Genomic DNA, 9377 nt, shown 5'->3' with positions numbered 1-9377 from the left:
TGTAGTCTTTATTTTCTTTAAAGCTCTCTATTTTTTTAGAGATTGCTAGATAAATACATGGCAGCACTCCACACAGAGTGTGTACAACAGAACATTCAAGGATAAATCCTACCAAGCTGAGGGGATAAAAGAATTTTTAAAAAGTCAACTTGCATTTCAGGTGGTTAGTCTGGGCAAAAAGAGAATAGGAACAGCTTTTATTTAGCCCATTCAATAATTCAAATCACTGGAGAACAGTAGTGGTGTCATCCCCAGGCAGCAAATACTCTTATTTATTTTTAAAAATAATTTTTTATGCCAATGGTCTACTTGTATCATCTAATGAAAGCTGAAGATCAGTTCTTCCCTGGTGAGTGCAGGAAGCTGGCCAAATGTGGCTGCATCACAGGTGACATATGTCAATACGTGTGGAATTATAAAAATAGGCAGTCAGAATTGGCTCCGGTGTTTTAACATAAAAAAATGTATTATAAAGATATGAGAACATATGTGCTCTCTATGATCTTTGTACCAGGAAAAGGGTGAGTGATATTTCCAGTCTAAAAGCACTCATACTTTTTTTTATGATATTGTGGAAAATTGAGTGTCTTCAATAGTGATTGTATGTATAAAATGTTTACTTGAAATTTATTTAAATAACTTTCCTTAGCATAGTATTAAAGAAAAAGAACAGTATTTTCCATGGCATATGCCCACATTTGTGCTTTAATCATAACAGCCTCATTTTCCAAAGGTTTATTTACATAAGTGCTTTCTCTGTAAATGTTACATTAGGAAAAAATACACACATTCACATAACCTTTTAAATCAACGACTGCTGGAAAAATGAATGGAGGAGACCCAAGAAATATGCCAAAAGTGGTTTGGAAATGTAGTTAGCCTTAATGCTGTTTGTAAAATTCATTTTAACTTTGATGCCTGATTGCATTGCAACACTTTTTCAAGATTCCATCTGGCACCATAAGTGTAGTGGGTAATCTGTGCTGAAAAGGGAGTTTAGGAGGTGTTAAGTACATTGCCTCATGGGGATCTTGGACTAAGCTTTTCAGGCAGAGGTACTTTTGATTGATTAATATCTGGTGAACCTGACTTTGTGTCTTCATCTTGTGCCCTGGAGACCTGCTTTTCCAGAATAGGCTCTCACTTCAGCACCTTTTTAGTGGATGATAATGAGACCAAAGGACCCCCTCCTAACATGGTGAGAGGTTTTGTCCTCAGATATTTAGACTCCTTTGCACTTTCTAGATGCATTTTTTTTAAATTTAGCCAAGTGTGATTGATTGATTTATAAGTAGCTTCACCTCCAGCGTGGAACCCAGCATGGGACTTGAACTCACGACCCTGAGATCAAGACCTGAGCTGAGATCAAAAGTCAGATCCTTAACCCAAGGATCTGATCTCTAGATGCACTTTTTAAAGTTGCTGATGAAATTGACCAACTGTTTTGATCTTGAGTGGATAAAATCTACAAAGACAAAGCTAGAACAACGAAAGTCATAAACGTCCTAGTAACTGAGGGAAATTTTTAATGAGTTCTTCAAATTTTGTTCAGTTCTCAAACTCGCTTTTATCATTCTGATGTCATATTTTCTAAATCCATTGGGTGCATTTTTTTCTTTGGTCTGGCATGGACCCAAATGTTGTAATTGCGAAACTACAAAACAAAGTAATTTACTTTAGCTGTGAAAGTTCTGGATTATTTTATAAATGCTTTACCTTAGAAATATAAATATGTTTAAAACTGAGACAGATCCCAGCAAACCTTATTTCAGTCACTTTTAATGCTAACTTTCTGAGGGCAATTTAAGAAAATTCTGTCTGTAGTATATCCTCCCACCACCCTCCCTGGGGGGCAAAATTCTTTTTCAAGATTATACTACCATCTGTTTTCATTCATTTGGTATTTGGTTGCAATTGTTTCATAGGGTATATTTTTGAATAATAATTAATAGAAGTAAATCAAACCTCTCAGAGAAATAATTCTCATATGTGGAATAACAAAACCAGATGAAAATATGACTGGAAATATCAAGTTATTTTCAAAGTTAAGGACTGGAGATTTTGCCTTGTGGCCTTGATCAAGGTCAATAGGACTCATATGAGTAAGTCTTGGCGAAGTGCTCTAAAAATGCTATCCCTAGCAAGGATCTAAGGAAACTGGAACCAGGTAAAAAAAAAAAAAAAAAAAAAAAAAAAAAAGTCAAGAAAACACAGGGGTATGAAAGAAAGAAAATCTCAGAAACCCATTTTTTTTTTTTTTTTTTTTTTTGGTAAAAGCTAGCCTAACATGTTGTATTAAATGATTCAGTATTTTTGGCAGTGTATTGGAAGTAAAATTTTATACTCCAGAGCAACCATGACTAATTCTTCTACCTGCTATCCCTTGGTTTCTGTATTTTTTCATTGGTGTTTTCTTTCCTTGGCTCTGCTGAATTCCTCTTGGGGAAGACCAATGAAGAGTCCAATTTTTCATTATTCAATATGGTCTAAAAATCTCATCAGCATGCTGGTCTCACTTTTGAAATCAATGGAGTCTCAGCCCCCTGAAGAGGTATATAACTAAATGAGAAACAGCTCATGGGAAAATGACAGGGAATCCATTTTATCATACTAATGCACATTTCAAATCCAGATGTAAAAACATGATGGACAATAGAGGCAAAACTGTTTGACAAAGGCCATAATGCAAAGAAACATATTATGTCAAGAATTAATTTAGTTCATGTAACAAATGTCTTAATTAGACAAAGGGGGGAATAAAAAGAGGCAAACGTTAGTGTCATTAAGTTAATGTAATTAATGTTTAGTCAGTATGATTCAGCATGATTCAATACTTACTTGAACTCCTAAGCTAACAAGTAGTATACCAGGTTCTATAATTTTTTATTGTCATTGACTAGAAACAACATTTTCAGAATTGTAAATAGTATGTTTGATCATGTTACATTATAGAAGTTTATCTATATTATCTGTATTTTATCATAGAAGCATGATTATTTCTGGGAATAATCAGAATAATCCGGTTATTTCCTAAGAACGTTATTTCCTTTGTAGGTCTGTTCAGTGGAAAGGCTCATTCCCTGGGGCTTCTCACTTTTTCCAAGACTGGGAGTAGTATTGTCATTCTCCAAGACTTTCAAACTCACACAAAAACTTTTCAATATGAGAGTTGAACCATTTGTTACGCAGTCTGTATCCTTTCTATCATTTACTTTTCATTTACATTTATGTAAAGTTACATAAATTTACATAAGTATAAAAATGCAAATTTTCATTCACATGCAGGCATTTATTGAGGTAAAACGACTCCCATGTTTGAGTCATCCCCATCCCTTCACTTTCTATTATCCTATGTGATTTCACCATATCAATCACCCCAAATATCTCAATTCTCATGGCTTCTTATTTCCTCTATGCCCATGTCTCTTCTATATATTTCTCTCCAGGGACTTATCTCCACAGCCCTATCCTGAACATTGCCCTCACCTGAACTGGATTAGAAGGCTTAAACTCCGTTATCTTTCTTGCCAATTACAGCATCATTTCTTTTCAGACACCTTCCCAGCATTCCCCACACTCTTGTTCTTTGATCTTCTTGGGCATTCAGTTCTCTTGACATCCAACTTTGTCTTCTAGTTCTGGACTTTAGGTATTCCCTCCTTTTCTCAACACTCTATTCACTTCAAGTGTCCTTTAGCTAACAGCCTCAGGTCCTTTGCCTCCCTGACTTTCTAGATCATCCCCGAAAATCCCCTTGCAAATAAAAAACCATGAAAAATTGCCTTCTCCTTTCCTACTCCTGTTAGATTTTAAAATCAGAGGCAATCACACTTTAACAGCTGCTCTCTGATTTATTTCAACAACTATCCTGATCTTTCCATCCGTACGTCATGCACCTTATCTTGTTCTTCTGCAAACTTAGAGATAATCTTGACTTCTATTTCAAAGAGAGAAGGGTCTGAGCCACCAACATGACCTTTCTTTATTAACTCCCCATCTTCTTACAAATATGTCTTATGTCTGCCTCTAGCTTCATTTTCTTTCCTTCAGTCTCTTAGACAGACTGAGACTAATCCCCAATTCCTTTCCATCCACCCTTTTTAAAAATTGGTATTAAGAACAAACAAAACCAAAGATGCATCTCCAGATTACACACCACCTTATATGGCACCAGTTTATCTTAACAATAGCCTTGTGTATTTCCCTGGTTAAGTGACTTAACCTGGCAAATTCGGGTTCATCAATGTTGAATGTTTGGCCAATGTCACACTGCTAGTGGTAGAGCACCAACCCATTTCAAGTCTTTCTCTTCCCTCCACACTGCATTGTTAGCTATCTTTTCATACGCAATCTTCCAAATTAAATTTACTCTCCTTATTCATTGTATCCATCACAGTGCTTGGCCTAGTACCTTACAAGGTGTTGGTGGAATCTCGGCTTCAACCATGATAAAGTAATCACAATGATTCAGTGCTTTAAATTCTGCATTTACAAGGTATAATCATGTAAACTCTGCTCTTGGTGTCCAATTTACAGAAATGTAACAGAAGATCCTTTCCGATGGCAGTCCAATGGAGGTTGGCATGATCTTTTGAATGCTTGAAAAGAGTAATGGTTTACATCACTGAACTATAAAATTGGTACTGCCAACTCCTAATGACCTTCTTGACTGTCAAGATTTCCCTCCGGTTCTCCAAATGCCTTAAATTATAAAAGAAGAAAAATCCGAAATACTAAAATCATATTAGAACCTGCACCTGGAGAAAATGCTTCCAGGAGTCATAAAATCGCTAGGTTATGCAGATGAAACAATTTTATTTGAAAAATAATCATAAAGAGAACTTATGCCATGAATCAAAGTATCTAAAAAGAGATAGAAAAAAAAATCACTACATTTTTTTTTCAATTTTCTATTCCATTTGGGATAAATATTTATCAGATACATTAAAGAAGAGTTTTTATCCAGATAAACTTTGCATATACAACTGTGAAATTATTTGTAGATGCTGCTTTTCAGTCATATTGTGGATATTGCTTTTTAGTATAGCAATGGAATAGCATTTCTCTCACTTGAAGTATGAAAAGTAATTTTCCTGCTTTAGTTTTCTTTCCTGCTATTTTTTGAATATTATTGCCCTTATGTGCCCTGTAAGTGTCACATCTGATTGGATGCATTTCCATAAGCTTTTCTAGACTTTGTTAAATGTGCATCTCTATTTATTTTAAAGGATAGGTGACAACAAAAAGATTAAATCCACATGTTAAATCCAGGTCCATCTGAGGAGAAATACTTCAGTATGAAGCTATTAGTAGTGCTCTGATGGAAAAGTGATACCTGTCTTATTTACCGAGTGGTATTCAAGGGCGTTACAGGTAATGCCTGTCCTATGAGAATGTAAAGGAAAGAAAACACATACCAGCACAAGTATGGGTTGTATTTTAAAACCACCCTGTGCAGTTTGAACCAATTTACTAATTGCCTAATATGACATACAGCATAATGGGAGGAATGCTAGAAATCCCAGCCATAAAACTGATGTCATTAAACCATCATAAGCAGAACACTGTGCATCTTTGTCCTATTAATGTTATGATTAGAGGCCCCTTGTTCATTTCATGGCAATTATAAATTTTTTTTCCAATTGTACCAGCCAGATCATTGGCATTCCTTCACATTCTGTAGTATCAGCTCACGAGATGGATTAAATGGGAATCACTCAATGTGACGTAAAAAAGGAGATCAAGAGATGAAACAAATGACTCTCTTTTTTTTTTTTTTTAAAGATTTTATTTATTCATTTGAGACACAGAGATACAGAGAGAGAGAGCATGAGCAGGGGGAGAGGCAGAGGGAGAGGGAGAAGTAGACTCCCCGCTGAGCCAGGAGCCCGATGTGGGGCTCAATCCCAGGACCCTGGGATCAGGACCTGAGCTGAAGGCAGACGCTTAACCATCTGAGCCACCCAGGCGCCCCATGACTCTCTTTTGCTATCAGTTTGGGAAAACTGATGAAAGTGTTGGAAAGAAGTTGGCCGGATGGTAAAGTGTTTTATCAGAGACTAAATGACAGTGAGGTAGTTTGATATATTCAGTAATACCTGCTAAACCATTAAAAGAGAGAGAGCGATAAAATGACATGTAACCTCAGAAACATTTGCTTGTTCTAGGTTTGGGCATTCTTCTTTGAACTTATTCCTTTTTTGCTTTGGTGGAATTGGGGAATGAGATCTGGTTTTTCATGTCATAACTGCACTTTGAACTAGACTAATAGCTAGTTCCATTAGGTTTGTCAGTAGAAGTAGAATTTGCCAGTACCGTGTTCTGTTACTTAAAAACTATTCTCTAGAGAGATTATGTGGCAGATGCAGGCTCATATATGTTAGAGTGAGGGACTTGTTTGCGGAGTTTTATGGAAAGAATTTCTTGGCTATCTGGTATGCATTTAGATCCCTCTTTTCTCTATTTGTCAACTCTGTGAACTGTTTACTTGAAATTTATTCATTTAATAAGAATATAAGTGTGCCATTTGGAGAAAACCCTACCCACACAAACCCCTTTGTCTTCACCTAATTATATTTCACTGGATCCCATTGAAAGAGGAGTATTGGAGGCTTCTTTGTGGACACAAACTGTTTTCCCCACCTGGTTCCAGCCAGCATCTCTAATTCCTCCCCAGGCCTCTACCTTCAGTGTCTGTCCTTGTGTGGTCTACATTGCCCCACTGTAGCAAGACTTCCTCATCTTGATAACTGATCGCCCCTGATATCTGGTCAAATTCCTTCTCCCCCACCCAAAAAAGGGGAGGGGCACCTGGGTGGCTCAGTCGGTTAAGATCTACCTTTGGCTCAGGTCATGATCCCAGGGTCCTGGGATCAAGTCCTGTATCGTGCTCTTTGCTTGGCGGGGAGCCCGCTTCTTCCTCTGCCTCTGCTCCTCCCCCTGCTTGTGTGCTCTCTCTCTTTCTCTGACAATAAATAAAATCTTAAAAAAAATTCCTTCTCCCCACTCCTTAGTGTCTGATCACCCTGGCCTGACTTCAGCAAGAATCCTAACAAGTTGGTTTACCAGACTCTTCCCTTATCCTTGATGTTTCCTCTTAGTACATTTCTATCCACTGACTTCCACCCTACCACTTGGCTATAAATTTCTCCTGTCCATGCTGTATTTGGAATTGAACTCAGTTCTATACTGAGGTCTCTTTTCCCCTGTTGTGACAGTTCCTGAATGAAATGTGTTCTTACCACTTTAAAAAAAAAACTTAAAAAACTTAAAAAAAACTTTGCAAATTGTAGATAACTGTTAGCAATGAGAAAAAATTCTTGTCAATATACATGCCAATAAATTGTGTCAAGTGGAGACTTAGTTGATTTTTCTCACTCCCCACCCCTCAAATACTACTGTGAAAAAAGACAGTTTTAAGTCATTTGCAAGTTTATTTCAACATTCTTTTATTCCACATAAATTTGTAGTTCTTTGATTTCTTTTTTGATAGACATGCAGGTTTTTTATTTTTGAGAGAGAAAGAGAGCGAGAGAGCATGTGAATGGGGGGATGGGCAGAGGGAAAGGGAGAAAGAGACTCTCAAGCAGACTCCCTGCTGAATGCAGAGCCTGATGCATGGGCTCCGTTCCAGAACACTGAGATCATGACTGAGCTGAAACCAAGAGTCTGACACTCCACTGCCTGAGCCACCCAGGTGCCCCAGACATGCAGGTTTTTAAAGACCAATCTCATATTGGGTGAGTCATATTACAAAAGCAGGTAGAAATTGAAGGAAATGATGGCAAATTAGATTACTTGTAGGGCACCTGGGTGGCTCAGATGGTTAAGTGTCTACCTTCGGCTCAGGTCATGATCCCAGGGTTCTGGGATCGAGTTCCGCATTGGGCTCCTTGCTCCTTGGGAGCCTGCTTCTCCCTCTGCCTCTCTCTCTCTCTCTCTCTCGTGAATAAATAAATAAAATCTTTAAAAAAAAAAAGATTACTTGTAATTGATCACTGTCCTTATAATCCCTCTGGTACTACTTAAGGTAAGTATGCCTTAGTTTTGGGGATTAAAAACTAAATATTTGGTTTATAGTGCTTGCTTCAGCAGCACATATACTAAAATTGCAACGATACAGAGATTAGCATGGCCCCTGCACAAGGATGACATGCAAATTCGTGAAACGTTCCATATTTTTGTGATAGTATCATAGGTGCAGACGTATGTCCAAACTCATCACATTGTATACATTAAATATGTGCAGGTTTTTGTGTATCAATTATACTTTAATAAAGTTATAAAAAAATCTGTGCTTGTTATAAAAACTGATCAAATGTGATCTGTACCTGAGTTAATAGTATTGTACCAACTTCAACTTCCTGGTTTTGAAAATGTATTATGTTAAAATAAAAAAACAATACTTAAAAAATATTTGGTGTAGGAGGGTATTTATTAGATGACAAGCACTACCTAATTACCATACTTGGTAAATAACTTGCTATCTCTGTATCTTACATTTTTATGGGAAGAAATACGATATTGAATTTAATTCGTATCAACTCAGTTCATTTCAAATATACCTCACTGTAAGTGTCCTAGAGGTGCTTTAATTAAAAAAAAATTCTTGTTATTCAAGTTAAATGTATTTTGTGTAGTTTGCTGAGGTTCTTATGGAAAACAATTTCATAATTGCAGGGTACTTCTCAGATTTGTATAAGAACAATAATCAATTATCAACATTTCTTCTGGTTATTTCCAGAAGGTAGTGCCTTCTTTGAAAAAATAAATTGTTTTTACCAATAGCCTTACTCAGATGTAGATACGTTTAGGCTTTCATGCCAGTCCCTTAGCCTTCATTAGTACCTAGTAGTTATGCATGATGAAGAGAAAATATTTACCAATGGAAAACATGTTGATATAATGAAATGATGCATTCTGGCTATTAAATTCAGGAAGACTACATATGCAGGCATCTCTTTTGAGGTGACGTTTTCATGCTCAATTTCAATTATTTGAAATTCTTTTGAAGAAGTTCTTATATTCATAATTACCTTGACTAAATATAAACAATAAACAGATGCTTTTCAAAGACTTAACATCACTAAACAATTTCTTATGACTTTTCTTAGAGAAAAGATATGTGTATTTCTTTTGCATATGTAATGCTATGGCACCTTGAAATGGAAGAGACAATGTATTAGTCAGTTAGGGCTGCTATAACAAAATACAGACTGATTGGTTTAAAGAACAGAAATTCATTTTCTCAACATTCTGGAGGCTGGAAAGTCCAAGATCAAGGTGCCTGCAAATTTGGTGTCTGGTGAAGGTGTCCTGGCTTGTGGACACCTCCCTCTTGCTATGTTCTCCTATCGCCTTTCCTTGGTGTGCAGGGA

The 9377-nt window shown here is 36.7% G+C and overlaps 1 non-coding gene across 1 annotated transcript; it reads left to right on the top strand.

Annotated features, from left to right (window-relative positions):
* The first annotated feature begins 8078 nt into the window (after positions 1-8078).
* LOC116626739 lies at positions 8079-8182 on the top strand. Its single transcript, XR_004298321.1, has one exon. It is a non-coding gene; the product is annotated as a U6 spliceosomal RNA (small nuclear RNA).
* Positions 8183-9377: the final 1195 nt, after the last annotated feature.

Source organism: Phoca vitulina, unplaced genomic scaffold (assembly GCF_004348235.1).
Source record: "Phoca vitulina isolate PV1807 unplaced genomic scaffold, GSC_HSeal_1.0 scaffold2, whole genome shotgun sequence".
Classification (NCBI taxonomy): Eukaryota; Metazoa; Chordata; class Mammalia; order Carnivora; family Phocidae; genus Phoca; species Phoca vitulina.
The sequence above is the reverse complement of the archived record's forward strand: the minus strand, read 5'-3'. Positions and strand labels throughout refer to the sequence as shown.